We start from the raw sequence: 16,635 nt of genomic DNA, 5'->3' as shown, positions 1-16,635 counted from the left end.
ACCGACCTGGCTCTAAGAAGGGGAAGGCGGACACGCTTTCCCGCATGTTCCCAGAAACCAGTGGATCAGAAGAACCTGGAACCATTCTATCTCCTCACAACTTTCTTAGCCTCGTTCAGCCCAATCTTAGGTCAGTTATTATACAAGCCTCCAGTCAATGTATGGAACCTGAAGTATCCTCCCTAGAAAAGAAAGATGGTCTGTTGTGGGCCCAGGACAAGGTATTCGTTCCACTCCTGGTAAGACTTCAGATTCTACAAACCTTTCACGATCACAAGTTGGCAGGACAGAAGACCTCCGAACTAATTAATCACTCTTTCTGGCAGCCGGGTTGGAGACAAGACTGCAGAAGATACATACAATCTTGCATTAATTGCCAATGTAATAAGGGATCCAATGGGGACTTTTAAAATCTTTATCTGTACCTGAACGTCCCTGGACGGAGGTCTCTATGGACTTTATTGTTGATCTGCCCCCTTCCGAGAAGTTTACTACTATCTTGGTGGTTGTCGACCGCCTTTCGAAGATGGCCCACTTCCTGCCCTTAGTAGGCACCCCTTCTGCTTCCACAACAGCAGAAGTCTTTATAAAAGAAGTAGTAAGACTCCATGGCTTTCCCCACAACATTGTATCCGATAGGGGGATTCAGTTCACGTCAAGATTCTGGAAGGATATGTGTAATGCCCCGTACACACGGTCGGATTTTCCGACGGAAAATGTGTGATAGGACTTTGTTGTCGGAAATTCCGACCATGTGTAGGCTCCATCACACATTTTCCATCGGATTTTCCGACACACAAAGTTTGAGAGCAGGATATAAAATTTTCCGACAACAAAATCCGTTGTCGGAAATTCCGATCGTGTGTACACAAATCCGATGGACAAAGTGCCACGCATGCTCAGAATAAATAAAGAGATGAAAGCTATTGGCCACTGCCCCGTTTATAGTCCCGACGTACATGTTTTACGTCATCGCGTTTAGAATGATCGTATTTTCCGACAACTTTGTGTGACCGTGTGTATGCAAGACAAGTTTGAGCCAACAGTCGTCGGAAAAAATCCTAGGATTTTGAGTCGGAATGTCCAAACAAAGTCCGACCGTGTGTACGGGGCATTAGTCCTTAGAAATCAAGACATCCCTCTCTTCCACATATCATCCACAAAGCAATGGCCAGACAGAAAAAACGAATCAATCTCTAGAGTAATACCTTCGGTGTTTCTGCTCCTGTTCCCAAGACAACTGGTCTTCTCACTTACCGTGCGCAGAGTTCGCCTACAACAATTCTATACATTCCGCCATCAACCAAACACCTTTCTGGGCAAACTATGGTTTCCACCCTTCCTTTCTCTCGGATTCCATTCCCGAAGTCTCAACTCCTGCAGTACAAGACCGTATACATGTTATCCAAACAAACTTTTTGCAAATTCAGGAAACAGTGAAGAAAGCCCAAAAGAGCTATGAAGAGTTCTATAACAGGTGAAGAAGAAGTAACCCAAGTTTCAAGGTTGGAGATAAAGTATGGCTATCGGCCATCAACCTCAAATTACCTTGCCATCAGGCAAACTAGGCCCAAAATTCATTGGTCCTTTTGAGATTAAGAGGGTTGTAAACCCCATGGCCTTCGAACTGACCTTGCCTAACTGTTATAGGATACATCCGGTTTTCCATGCCTCTTTACTAAAGCCGGTCACCCCAACTCTTTTCCAGGAAGAGAAGAACTACCTCCCCCACCAATCCGGATTGAAGGGGAAGAAGAATTCGAAGTGGAGGCAATAGTAGATTACAAATGGAGGGGGGAACAGGAACAGTACTTAGTTAAGTGGAAAGGGTATCCCCGGAGGACAATTCTTGGGAGCGTGCTAGCAATATCCATGCCCCTCGTTTAGTGCGAGAGTTTCACAGAAGACATCCTGGGACCTGAGCTAGGTTGGGCACCCGGAGGTTGCCCCTTGGGGGGGGGCACTGTCGTAGTTTTTTGTTTTTGTTGGACATATAATTGGTGCATTTTGACAAGACATCTGTCAAATGTTATGGTTTTTAAAAGTAAAATTGTAATTTATATAGTCCTATGTGATTTTATGTTATGCCAAGGACAAAAGGATCACCGTAAAGAGTATCTAAACCCTAAACTTAAAATCCATAAATTAATGGCTTAAACTTGCTGCATGCACTTAGTAGTTTTGAATCAACTGTGTTTATTTTTACTTATTTCAACCTAGGACTCCTACCAGTTACAACCTGGATTTTAATTTTCTGTGAAAGTGTACTAATTCTCCCCAAAGCATGGGACAGCATTGTCCCCTTAGGAATGGGTGCTATTGCTGGCCAATATGAGCTGATGTGCCAACCCACCTCCTTTGATTAACAGCAGCAGCTGCCTAAGAAGACCACTGCTTGAAACTGCGGACCTTCAGCTAAGCTGTTTGTGCAGAAAGTGTGGAAGACCCAGCCGTAGATTTATGTTTTGATTGTTTACCAAATGTTTGAAACTAACATTTGTGGGTGTAGCCATAGCGAACATGCATTTGACTTTGGTGGAAAGGTAAGCTGTTCATGCAGAAAATGAAAATGTGGGGAAGTGCTGTATATATCTTTATGAATTTAAAGCATGAATTTAAAGGCATATCATTTTATAATTAGGGAGGAAGCAACTCAAGATACATGCTATAAATTGTCTCCCCCTTTAAGGCTCACGGTCTTATCATGTTGTGATTGTTTTCCAAATTGTTAAACTAACATTTGTGGGTTCAACATTTGGCCTTGTTTGAATGGGTTTGTTTTGTGTAGGACTTATTTTTGACTTGATTTATATGTAGGAAATCCAGATTTGCTGTTTTAAAAAGATGGTAAAAGCTCTATACTGTCTGCTTTCAAGTGTAGATCCACTTTTTCTAGATATTATTATGATTGAGCTGGTATTGCTTTGAATATATTATTGAATATATTATTGAGGGCAATTAACTGTTATTAAATAGCAATGTTTTTTTCTTTTAAGTTTTGTATTTTAACTACAGAAAAGAAAAAGGAATGGGACTTTGTGTGAGACACTGAATGGATACCTTATTCATATTATTCATTGAATTGTTTATTAATTACAAATCACATTAGTTATTATACAAAATAAATTACAACATGATTGGCAATACAGTTACATAAAAACACTCATCCACTCATAATGGTTTAATAAACATAAGCAATTAAGAAAAAAACATTGCTATTTGATAACAGTTAATTGTCCTTAATAATGTATTCAAAGTAATACCTGCTCAATCGTAAGGATATCTAGGAAAAAGTGGATCTACATGGCTCATGCCAATCATCAGGAGTAAAATGCTCTGAAATTGAATCAGTGATATTGATAAATATAGGATACCCTTTAAACGGAGAATCATGTCTCAAACAAAGGTCTAACTTACAATGGGGCCCAGTAGTGACGCCCAGCCTATGTCCAAGGGAAGACAGGGGACAGGGCTGCTGTCTCTGGTCTGGATGGGATTCCTCACCTCAGCCCCGGGGGAGATCATCATCCCTGTCCCGTCTTCCCTTGGACATAGGCTTAGGGACATAGGGTGTCACTAATGGGCCGCATTGTAAGTTATAGACCTTTATCTGAGAGATGGTTCTCCGTTTAAAGGGTATCCTATATTTATAGATATCACTGATTTAATTTCAGAGCATTTTACTCCTGATGATTGGCATGAGCCATGAAACGTGCGTCGAGTATACATCGAACTGATGCCCAGACAAATTTGGCTCACCATGAGCAATTGCTTATGTTTATTGAACCATTATGAATGGATGAGTGTTTTTATGTAACTGTATTGCCAATCATGTTTTATTTTATTTTGTATAATAACTGTATATTCATACAAGTGTATCATAGTATATTATGTCCTTTATCACAGATTGACACTTTTTATAACGTGATTTGTAATTAATAAACAATTCAATGAATAATATGAATAAGGTATCCATTCAGTGACATGCCTCACACAAAGTCTCATTCCTCTTTCTTTTCTGTAGTTCAGCATATATCAGGGATGGAGGCTTGCCATTGCTATAACCAGGTTGTGTCAGGTCGCATTACTATATTGTGTATTTTAACTGTAGACAAGGTTATGACTAGGCTTGGTAACTTTTGGATGTTAACTAAATGTAAATTAGGCACAAATATATCAAAATTAACAGGTTCTGGGGGAAGCCATTTTGGAGTAAATCAAAAAAATGCTTATTATTATCAAATGACAATCTTTTACTGCCCTGAAAATATTTTTAAACATCACCAAGATACAATCAGGAAAAGGAACTAAATTAAATATTTAAAAATGCTGATGCTGTGTATAAAACAATATTGCCATTGTCATTAATCTGTAAATAAATGTAAAAATATGTAATTTATTTTTTTTTACTTGATAATACTATGTTCGATAGAACCAACAATTTATTAAATATGGAACAAATGATGAAATGCAAAAACATATCAGTTGCTAAGATTTTTATTGAGCACGGTAATTTAGCAAGCGACAAAAGATTCAGGATTTAACATCGGACAATGAGAGGAATGTGGTTTATTTTGCAGAGAAGTAAATGAGTAGATCACATTATAGGCACAAACATGATGTCTTCATTTATCACAGCAGAAATGCCCTTGGCCGTGGCAAGGATCACAAGGATCAGGACAGCAGGGGACAACACAAGGATTGCATGGATTGCATGGATCTGTCAAAGAAATAAATATATATTCATCAGTTATATATTACATCCTAACCCCTTTATGACAAGAGGCCATTTAAGCCTAAATGCTCAGAACAAAATTAGCAGCGTCACTATATGTTGGGACGCTTGACAATAACTAATTTGCCTACCTGAATAAATTTTACATTGTTTAACGACCTGTTGCATATACTGTTTTAACCACTTGCCAACCAGCCATCACAGTTATATGGTGGCAGGTCGGCTCTATTGTGTGAATCACCGTAGCTGTACGTTGCTTTGTCCAATAGATACAGTGGGCGTGCGCACGGCGCCTTGGGTGCGGCGCTGGAGCTGATGCGCATGGCCTGCAGCCGCGATGTCCACCAGCCACCCACGATCGCTCCACAGAGAGCCAGAACAGGGATCTGTCAATGTAAGCAAACAGATCCCCGTTCTGTCAGGGGAGTACAGAGAGATTGTCTGTTCCTAATGATTAGGAACAGCGATCTCTCTGTACTCCCAGTCAGTCCACCCCCCAGTTAAAAACACCTCCCAGGGAACACATTTAACCCTTTGATCACCCCTAGTGTTAACCCCTTCCCTGTCAGTGACATTTATACAGTAATCAGTGCATTTTTATGGCACTGATCGCTGTATAAATGTCACTGGCCCCAAAAAAGTGTCACACCTATTAAGACTTTTTCTTTGGACACTTAATTAATTCATTTCCTTTTATTGTGGATTTATATTATATATCACTTCATTTGAGGAGATTTATACAATAGTTATGTGACTGCGCAACACTTTTAATTTTTTATTTTAGTAAATGCATATAGTTTACACTGTGCTAAACTGGAGGTTGTCGAAACAATTCATATTAGAGTCCTCTTGGCAGGGAGTACCAACCACCACATATTTAAGATGCAGTTAAATTTCACTTCATATTGTATTAATGTGCCCGAGCTATAGCGATTGATCTAAAACTCCACTATTTTTACACACTGTGTTGTGACTGATATAAAAAAGGTTGCAGCATCAATGCATACATGTGGAGAATGTGTAGGATTTTTAGTTAACTTCTGCCCACAGTAGGAATGGGGAGTTCATATAAGTGTTAGAAGGGTAAAATACTTTTTAAGCGCAAATAAAGGCAAAAGGTTATAGTTATTATGTTTGGTGTTCTGCTGGACAAAAACATGTGTGCTTAACTCTATGGCAATTTTTCCCATTATCAAGTAAAAGTATAAGTGCATTTATAAGCCACCTGTATAAGAAACAGCTAAAATGTACACGATTTGTGATCTGTGAACACTAGAGCTAAGAATTGCCCTTCCTAACGAATGGAGGATTGTCTTATTTTAAAGTATACACTCTTCATCCATTATCTTAAATACTCAAAACAATAATCTATTGCTCCTCTTTACCTTGTTGGAGAACATAGACGGTGCCATGGTGATGATGGAGAGGCTTACATGCTAAAGAAATACAAACATATAATAAAAAACACCAAGTAACTGGTAAAATCAACAAAAGAAATGTTAATGTTACCAACCAGCAAAACACTGCAACTGTAGTAAAGTCTACCTAAGTTATTCTTAACCCAAAATGTAGTAATCTTTTGCACCTAGAGTTGATCATATGCTTTTGAGTGGTATTACCACCACCATGACATGATTCTGTGTTGTGCAATTAACTTTTTTGCATCTTAGGGACAGGAAGGAGCCTGCGGTAGGTGAAATAAAAAAATCTGACCTTATTTTTCCCAGGTTGAGGCTTATAGTACACCCCAGTCAGATAATAAAAATAAATTCTACTCTTCAGTCTGTATGCATATTTCATATCAGGCCTCTGCAATCTAATACCTCGTCCAACTCATTTTAGATGCTTTTAAATTGTAAGGCATGTAACCAAATATACAAAAATATAGTTTACGCCTTATTGTTTCCTGGAGGTAAAACATTTTGCTTAAAACAAATTTTAATGTCCAGATAAAACTAAACTACAGGTACTGATAAGATATCTTAAAACTGACACAAGTTCATACCTGCACTTTGTTAACAGAAAATATAGGAAAGCATGAATTATACAGTGGAAGCAGTACATACAACCTTTCTAAATCCTATTAAGTATAACATTTATGTAATATAACACTTACAGTCTTGGCATGGATCTTTGCAGACTACTACGTTTTGGCAAGGGTTGCATGGATCTTGGCATTGGATCTTCTGGACAACACATTTCCCTTTGATTCCAGACATATCTGTTTTCAAGTTTGGTTTCCTTCTATTCAAAAGATATTTTTTGGTTGTTTGAATAATGTATGGTGCCACTTTTTATTTATACTGTAGGTGGGATTAGAACACATTCCTCCAGTAGCTGGTCATAACAGATTTACAAGGTGTTTAAACACTATCCACATCATGCTTCTCATTTACAAATTTCTTTGGTCTTTATTCAGCATTTTGCGAATTATTAACCTACATCATTAAGCATTTTAATTTTTTTGTCTTTTTAAATCCTTTTAGATTTAGATAGTGATGCATAGTTTTAATTAGGATTATGTGTTAGAGTGCAGATTGAAAAATTGTAGTAGTAGTCACTCACTTTTATATTGCAGCATGTTGCTCATATTAAGACATATGTGATATTACTCAAAAGGTAAACATGTTTGTGTATAGGTGTCTTGAATATTTAGAAGTACATCACTAATTCTCCTTTGTTTACTCTATTCACATTCAATATTTAGTGCATGGTCAGTTTGACACATTGAGACACAGTCAAACAATCAGCATTCTCAGAAGTAGGGTAGCCATGACAACCTTTGTATTTCATCTTCATGACAGATGTAATCTAACTACTTTGCTGATAAAGTCTGCTGATTAGAGACCCTAATACAGGGGTCTTCAAACTACAGCCCTCCAGTTGTTCAGGAACTTCAATTCCCATCATGCCTAGTCATGTCTGTGAATGTCAGAGTTTTACAATGCCTCATGGGAAGGGTAGTTCTGCAACAGCTGGAGGGCCGTAGTTTGAGGATCCCTGCCCTAATAGCTTGGGCTTAAATATGCATTTACAGTTGAGGTAGAAAAGTAATTCATTGTTCAAGCCTCCCCCCCCCCCTCTTTATTATTTGTTTTAATTTCCTTGTCAAAAGAAGTTTATTGAGTATACAATGTTATAAAGATACATAAAGTAAGTTTACAAGGATCTATAAAGTAAGCTCATTGTTTTACAGTAGGGTTTATATAGGTAAATATCATGAAATTTCAAATATTAAACATTGGGTTCACGTAAACCTAAATTAAAGATATATATCATTTCCTTAGTTACTTTTGTAGGTATTTAAATGATTTATACCTACTATACATATTGTTTACAAGTAGAGTGTATATAGGTCAAATAAATTCTGATAATGAGCTTTAATCGTAAGGTGGAGAAAAGGAAAGAGAAAAAAGAAAAAGGGTTGAAAGGTAGAGGTATGGTCCACAAGGTTGTCCCGCTCGTCAGCTTATTATTCTTTTTAGTTCTCTTTGAAGCCTTAGAATGGGTGTCTCTGTAAGTCATTTAATCTGTTACCATGGCAACAGGACAGAGTCATTGAAGTTTGACAGGAACTGTTGTTTTATCCAAGGATGCCAAAGTTTTTCAAATTTTGGAATTTGATTTTGATCGATGGCTACCATCTTAGCATGGGACATTGTATTATTCATTCTGTGAATTGTTTCTGCTAGTACCAATGTAGGAGATTTCCATGCCTTGGCCACTGTTTGTTTTGCAGCCGTTATTAGTTGGATCATAAGTTTGAATTGAGAGAGTGTTAACCATTCTGGTTTTAGATTAAGTAAAGTTAAATATGGATCTGGTTGTATTATTTTTTTAAATATTTTAGATGCAATCACGAAGACTTCCTTCCAGAAGGTTTGGATTACTGGGCACGTCCACCATATGTGTAAATATGTGCCTATTTCTGGGCATCCTCGAAAACAAAGAGCTGAGGTATTAGGTGAATATTTTGCCACTCTAGCGGGTACAAGATACCAGCGAGTTAGGACTTTATAATTTGTCTCCAGTGCTAAGATGTTGGGTGAAGATGACTTAGATGTGAGCCATATGTTAGACCAGTCCATGTCTTCTAAAGTTCTTCCCAGGTCCTCCTCCCACCTCTGAACGTAAGAGGGTCTATTAAGATTTGGTACTCCATATAATTGATTATAAAGTGATGAAATTGTACCTTTAGCAAATGGATCTTTTGTACAGATTGATTCAAAAATGGATAATTGGGATAATGGTGTATCCCCCTTTAGGAATGGTGTATAGAAATTTTTGATTTGGAGATATCTAAATATCTCAGAGTTTGGTAGATCATATTTTTCTCTAAGCGATGGGAATGAAAGGAATGATTTAGATGCTATGAAGTCATTTAGTGTCTGAATGCCTGATGTTGTCCAAGCTTTAAAAGAATTTGGGTAGATCCATGCCGGATAAAAGGCCGGATTTCTGATAAAAGAAAGGAGAGGATTGTGTGGAGATTGTAACTGATATTTGGTTTTTAGTTTATCCCAGAGAGATAAGAAGTGTTTAGTTATGGGATTATGAATTTTAAAGCGGTCTTTAGGATCAAGCCATAATAAATTTGATATTAATAGAGGGTCATTTTCTGAAGCCTCTATAAATACCCATAATGGGATTTCCTGTTTTGCATGGTATTTGGACAGACTGGCCAAATGTGCTGCTCTGTAGTAGTTAGTAAAATTAGGGTATCCCAGGCCTCCTTTATTTTTGGGAAGATGTAGTGTGTGTATAGGTATACGTGGTTTAGAAGAGCCCCATATAAACGAAGTTGCTCTTTTATGTACTATTCTCAAAAAATAGGAAGGAATTGGAATAGGGAGGACTCTGAATAGATAAAGCAATTTGGGTAGAATAGTCATTTTGATTGCATTAATCTTCCCTATCCAGGATAAAGGAAGTTGCGACCATTGTTTTATTAAATTTGTGATCTGTCTTAATACAGCAGGATAATTGGTTGAGAATAAGTCAGAATGAGATGCTGTTAAATGAATTCCAAGATATGGGATTGATTTTTCTGCCCATGTGAATGGGAGTGCAGCCCTAGCCGGGATCAATTACATGTTTGTGAGTGAAATATTAAGCACTAGGCATTTCTTAGGATTAATCATAAGGCCGGATAGGGCTGCAAACCCATCAAGAGCTGGTATTAAGTTAGGACCAGAGACCTGTGGTGATGATAGGAAAAGTAATATATCGTCTGCAAATATACATAATTTGTGTGTAATACCTCCTACTTCAATGCCAGTTATAGTTTGGTTTGTTCTGATGTATTGGGCCATGGGTTCGAGTATAATGGCAAATAATAAGGGAGATAATGGGCAACCCTGTCGGGTACCTCTTTCGATATTAAAGGCTTCAGATTTGTATCCAGCATATTTTATATAGGCTTTGGGTTTATTATATAATGCTTTGTTAAAAAGTGGGGTCCAAAACCCCATTTTTGTAATGAATATTGCATATATTGCCAGGATACTGTGTCAAATGCCCTCTTAATATCGAGAGATAGAAAACATAAAGGGATTTTCCGTTTTTTAGCAATATGTGCCAATAACACTGCCCTGCGTATATTATCGCCTGCCTGTCTATTTGGCATGAAGCCTACTTGATCTCTATGTATTAATTTTCCTATAATGCTATTGAGGCGTTTTGCTATTATTTTTGCTAATAATTTAATATCGAGGTTTAACAGAGAGATAGGCCGATAATTCACACAGGAAGTATCATCAGAAAGGGGTTTTGGGATCATACAAACAATTGCCATTAGTGTTTCTTGCCGAAAAGAATGTCCATCTAGAAGTTTGTTAAAAGTTTCAGTGAGAATGGGAGAGAGTATTTCTGAGAATGTTTTATAGTATAAAGCCGAGTAGCCGTCTGGGCCTGGTCTTTTGTTAAGTTTTAGGTCTTTTATGGCGTTAGCAACTTCATCTATAGTTATAGGCTCATCCAAACTGCTTTTTTGATTCTGAGATAACTCAGGTAAGGTTATTTTTGAGAAGAAGGATTCAGCCTCTGCAGGATTAAATTCATTGTTTGTCTTGTATAAATTTGCGAGATGTGAGTGAAATTTATGGACTATTTTAACTGGATTACAAGTGTAAACATTTTTTGATAATTTCAAACGTATTGGTTTGAAAGATTTGTTAGTTGAATTTAATGCCCGAGCCAAATATGTACTTGGTTTGTTTGTATTCATGTAGAAATTGTGTTTGGAGCGTTTGAGGGATTTATCAACTGACTCAGTGAGAAATAGGTCGTATTCCAATCTAGATTTTTCCAGATGAGATTTTGTACTCTGAGATGGATTATCTTGAAATGATATGTAGGCTGCATTAAAATTGAGTTCTAGTTTTTTTGCTAGATTTTTGCGTTCCCATTTAAATAGTGCCATTTGTCTTTGTATTGTACCACGCAAGACAGGCTTATGAGCTTCCCACAGTGTTATTGGGGAGATGTCTGTTGTATTATTAATTGATATGTATTCCTTTAAAGCTTGTTCAATGGCCATCTGATGTAGTGGGTGTTTGAGCATTATGTCCGGTAAGTACCACGTTGGGTCATGCGCTTTTGGTATGGCTGAGGCTATAGTAGTGTATACTGCATTATGGTCAGACCACGGAATCGGAATTATATCTGATGCAATAATTTCTGGTATCATTCCTATTGTTAGAAAAATATGATCTATTCTGGTGAAGGTTTGATGAGGGTGCGAGAAATAAGTGAATTTCTTTTTCATTGGGTTACTTTCTCTCCATGAATCTACCAGATTGTATTTGGAAAGAAGTTGAGAAAAAGGTAATCTAGAGGTTATTTTGGATGGTGTAAAAGGTGATTTATCTAGAAATGGGAGGAGGACCTGGTTCGAATCCCCACACATTATCACTGTTCCTATTTTGTGTGTATTAATCACTTGTAATATATGTGAGAGGAATGGTGTAGGTTGTTTGTTAGGTGCGTAGTAGGAAATCACCGTGATTGCTGTATCCATTATATAACCCATGAGTATCAGGTATCTACCTTCTGGGTCTTTAATTTCTGATGATAAGGTGAATGGTGTGGATCGGTGAAATGCAATTAGAGTTCCTCTTTGCTTGGTACAGGCAGAAGCCGTGTAAATTTGTTGATAAAAAGGAGAAATATATTTTGGAGTAGAATCTTTGGTGAAGTGTGTTTCTTGGAGGCATACTATGTGAGCCTTCTTGTTATGGAAAGTACGGAAGGCTTTGGTCCTTTTTTGAGGGACATTTATTCCCTGAACATTCAGGGAAAGTATATTCAGTGGTGCCATGGCAATAGATCAAATAGTTTTGACTTACTTTTTGTTATGCAGAGCTGACTGCGCAGATCAACCTGTGTGGACTGAAGAGATGAATAGATAGAAAAGAAACCAGTGAATTCTGGAGTAAAGAGTAAACAAAAAACATATGAGATTAGATGATACATTGTATAAATTATTTTTTGCAAGTAATCACAATTTACCCGTGAAAGAGAATAAATATCTCTCTCAGGGGAATAAGTGCCTTCGTCACACTCCCACATAATATGGTTGGGAGAATGAGGAGGGCTAATGGGGGTACACGGATCTTCCGCTTAAAGGAGAGAAGTGCTATGTCAAAAGACATCAAAATGATGTTTCATTAATTGGAGTGCAGAATATAGTTTTTGTTGAAATTATTTATTCCAGGGTGGTTGTATATGGTTAGTCTTGCCCTAGGCTAAATAATTCAGTTAGAAAGGTACTGTTAATAACTTTGGTATTGATGAAGATAGTTTGAATTATTTTGGGATTTTAACCCTTTTAGAGTAAACAATTACATATTTTATTCATATGTAACTGTTTAGATATGTTAACTCATAAAATTGAGGTTGTATTGCTTCAGATTAGAATAAACAAAAACATAATTCTAGGAACTAGTTAGGTAATAATATATTTGTTCTAAGAAAATAAAGAAAAAGCTTCCATTACTTCTGGATTATTGAACATATTTGTCCTAAAAAGTAATAAATCTATTGTTATTACCTGATAATATATAACTGAACAAGAATTTCCTTATTTCACTTATAAATTCTAAGGCTATATGAATCAGAAGTAATAAGAAATAAAACTGGAATGTAACATGATCCCACACAGTGTCTGACTATCAGAATGCAGTTACATTCAGTTATAAATATAGTTTTTTTATAGAGAACCATCTCTTAGTATAATAAATGAAGAGATATCAGGAATTAGGATGTCAGTCCATTGAATCTTCTTGGTCCATGGATGATGTGGCATAACGGCCTCTTTTGTGAGAATGATGATTCCCACTTTGTTCTGAAATTTTCTGGGTGCTGCCTGAAGGTGAAGATGATGCCATTCTTCTGCGTGTGGGAGTGTTGCTGCTTGTGGGTTCTGTCAGATTTAATTTTAAAAGGGTTTGTTGTAGTTCATCTGCTGATCTGCTTCTGTAAATTGTACCTTGGTAGTTAAATCTGACTGAAAAGGGGAAGCCCCATTGATACATAATGTTGTGGCGTTGCAGTTCCATTAGTTGGGGTTTCATGGATCGTCTTTTAGTAATAGTAAGTTGGGATAGGTCAGCAAAAATTTGATAATTGTGTCCTTGAAAATTAAGTTCCTTTTTTTCTCTTGCAGCAATTAGTATTTGTTCTTTCGTTCTGTAATAATGAAATTTTGTGATTATATCACGTGGGGGTCCATCTTTCTTTTTGGCTGTGAGGGCTCTGTGTACTCTGTCCAGTTCTAAACGTTCAATAGGGATATCTGGCTTTAGTTCTTGTAATAGAGCAGTAATAGTAGATTGCAGGTCTGTCACAGTTTCAGGTATTCCCCTTATGCGCAAGTTTGAACGTCTGGCTCTATTTTCGTAATCTTCGAGCTTAGTTTGAAGTATTAAATTCTCTTTTTTTAATTGTTCCAATTCTGTTATATTTTCTTGGGTTGTAATTTCAATTTCATCCATTTTTATTTCTAAGGCTGCGGTGCGGTTTCCCAGCTCTCTTATTTCTTTGGTTAGGCTTTTTGTTATTTGGTCTGAGGTTTGTTTTAAAGCCTTATGAAGCATCTTTTCAAATTGTAATAATATTACTGGGGATACTGAGGAGGCTTGTGGAGAAGTTTGTGAGAGGATTTGTTCTGTATCTGACTCAAATGGAGATTCTTGCTGTGACATTTTCTGTCTGTGAGAGCGCCCTGATGCTGTATCTTGTGAGGTGACTGGAGCTGCTTCAGCTGCAGTGAGTGCCTGTGAGCTCTTTGTGAGGTGATTTTTATTTCTGCCACGGTTTCCTCCCAGTACCATATTTCCTGCCCAAACTTTCACAGTTTGTTCCCTGGGGTAAAAAGGTTCAAATGGATACCTTTTGAGCCTGCAGGCTCCGCTTTGTCCTTCTCTTCTCTCCTCAGCGGTGTGGAGCTCTAACAATGCATGTCTGCTCCGCTAGGCTCCGCCTCCTGCCCCCTATTTGTTTTAATTTCAATAGTGAAAAAAAAAATATGTATAAATACCTGAAAAAGCCTTTTAAAACGTAATATAATATTATCGCAATGTTATATTTAGCTGCCCTCTAAACCTAAATGCATGCATTTTCAATTTGAGTAGCAAAAAGTGAATGGAAAATACTTGTAAAAATTGACCTTTGGAGGGGTAGTGTATTCTTAGTCATATTCTCAAGAAGTGAATTTATAGTCACATCTCTTTTTGAAGTCTGCAGAAACCCCCGACCTCCATACCTCTGCAACCTTACAGTGATTGTAAACGATCACCTTGTAAAACAATCCATTCAGTTTAAAATAGAAATTAAAGGCAATGAAAGGCAAAACATTTCTCTATAGCTATACAAAAAAAAATTATAAATACCCTTTTCCCCCTTTTTTTATGTCATCACATTCCCTCTGTTCCCTGTGTTCTCAGCTGCATAAGAGCTGGGGGAGGAGAAGCAATAGTGCACTAAGCTTCCCAGTGAAAGGCTGTGCAAGGGGGCATGTCAAGACAAGTCTGATAATTGAAGGAGAGCAGGCTAAACAAACGTATTTAAAACATAGTTCAGTAACCAGAAAGTATAGTCAGCCAAGCCAGAAGTCAGGGATCAATGTAGTGGAGCAGCAAGCAGGATCTGGAGCCAGAAGAGATGTCAGCAAAGCAAGTCTTAAACAGGAACGCAGGAGATAGGATCTATGATGTTGACCAAGACGAAGGCCGAGATCCTTTGGGCTGGATGGCTTAAGTAGGCAGGACTGACGAGCAGGATATCATCAACAGCTGAGTAACTGTGGAGAGATAGGAGCTGGCAAATAGCTGACAGGTGAGCGGCCAGCTCTGAGAAGGAAGGGCTGAGCCCAGCCCTGACAGGCAGAGGAACTGGCAAGAACACCAGAGATTTCACACAAAGGAAGCAATACAAAGCGAATAGGATACTTTTTCCTACAAGTACATGATACAGCAGGCACATATCAGGCATATGAAATGTTGGACAAACAATTTATATTCTGGTGCTGCTGGGGTTAACACAATCAATTGGACCTGTCATATACACTCATCATGAGTGCTGACTATGTCTGCCCTTTTAGGCTCCCCCCCTCCCCCCCTTTGTTCATCATAGAAGCTGTACCACAGCTTCCATCAATAAAAATGAATCTATAGATGGGGAGGCAGACCTTTCATTCACCCACTCAGCCTCCATTCATAAAGGTCTTTTCATAGCTGGAACCTTCCCTTGTGCTGATTTTTTTGAAAAAATGTTTTAACTAAACTTATGTTAATTTAATATCCATTATAACTAAATGTAAAATCATCTCCATCAATGTATTTGATGGAAAAGTATGTAAAATGTGCTCTGCAAAGTATGGGGTCAAAGCTAGAGGTACTAAACTTCGTGGGCACAGCTTGTAAAGACCAGTATCCATCATGTTAAACCACTTCAATACCAAGGACGTCATATGACGTCCTTGGCTTTCAGCAGGTATATCTGAATGATGCCTATAGTTACAGACATCATTCAGATATTGCCGGTTTCAGCCGGCGAATCTCTACACCATAGGAATGATCATAGCGGCCGTTCTGCCGCTTGATCGTTCCTATGGGAGGCGAGAGGGGACGTCCCCCCCTCCCACCGCCCTCCGGTGCCTGCTCCGACTCACCGTTACGATCGGTGAGGCGGAGAGTAGATCCGCCGGCGCCGGATGTAGATCATAGAGATTTCTGGCGGACCAGATGGTCCCCGGAGTCTCTATGATCGTCAGAGGCCGGGCGCGATGTTATGACGTCACGCCTGGCCTCTCCATTCAAAAAAACGGCGATCATTTTATTTTTTTTTATTTTTTTTCAGGCTTCCCAGCCTAGTGGTGAGATATGGGGTCTTATTGACCCCATATCTCACTATTAAGAGCACCTGACATGTCATATTGCTATTACAAGGGATGTTTACATTCCTTGTAATAGGAATAAAAGTGATCAATTTTTTTTTTTTTTTAAAAAGTGTCAAAATAAAAAAAATAAAATATAATTAACAATAAAAAAAAAAAAAAAATTTTAAAGCGCTGCTGTCCCCGTGTGCTCGCACGCAGAAGCGAACGCATACGTAAGTCCCGCCCACATATGAAAACGGTGTTCAAACCATACATGTGAGGTATCGCCGCGAACGTTAGAGCGAGAGCAATAATTTTTGCCCTAGACCTCCTCTGTAACTAAAAACATGTAACCAGTAAAAAAATTTCAAGCGTCGACTATGTGGATTTTTAAGTACCGAAGCGCCATTCCACGAGCATGTGCAATTTTGAAGCGTGACATGTTAGGTATCTATTTACTCGGCGTAACTTCATCTTTCACAAAATGCAAAAACATTGGGCTAACTTTACTGTTTTGTTTTTT

The sequence above is a fragment of the Aquarana catesbeiana genome, linkage group LG08 (assembly GCF_042186555.1).
Source record: "Aquarana catesbeiana isolate 2022-GZ linkage group LG08, ASM4218655v1, whole genome shotgun sequence".
Taxonomy (NCBI): domain Eukaryota; kingdom Metazoa; phylum Chordata; class Amphibia; order Anura; family Ranidae; genus Aquarana; species Aquarana catesbeiana.
This window is presented reverse-complemented; position numbering follows the sequence as displayed.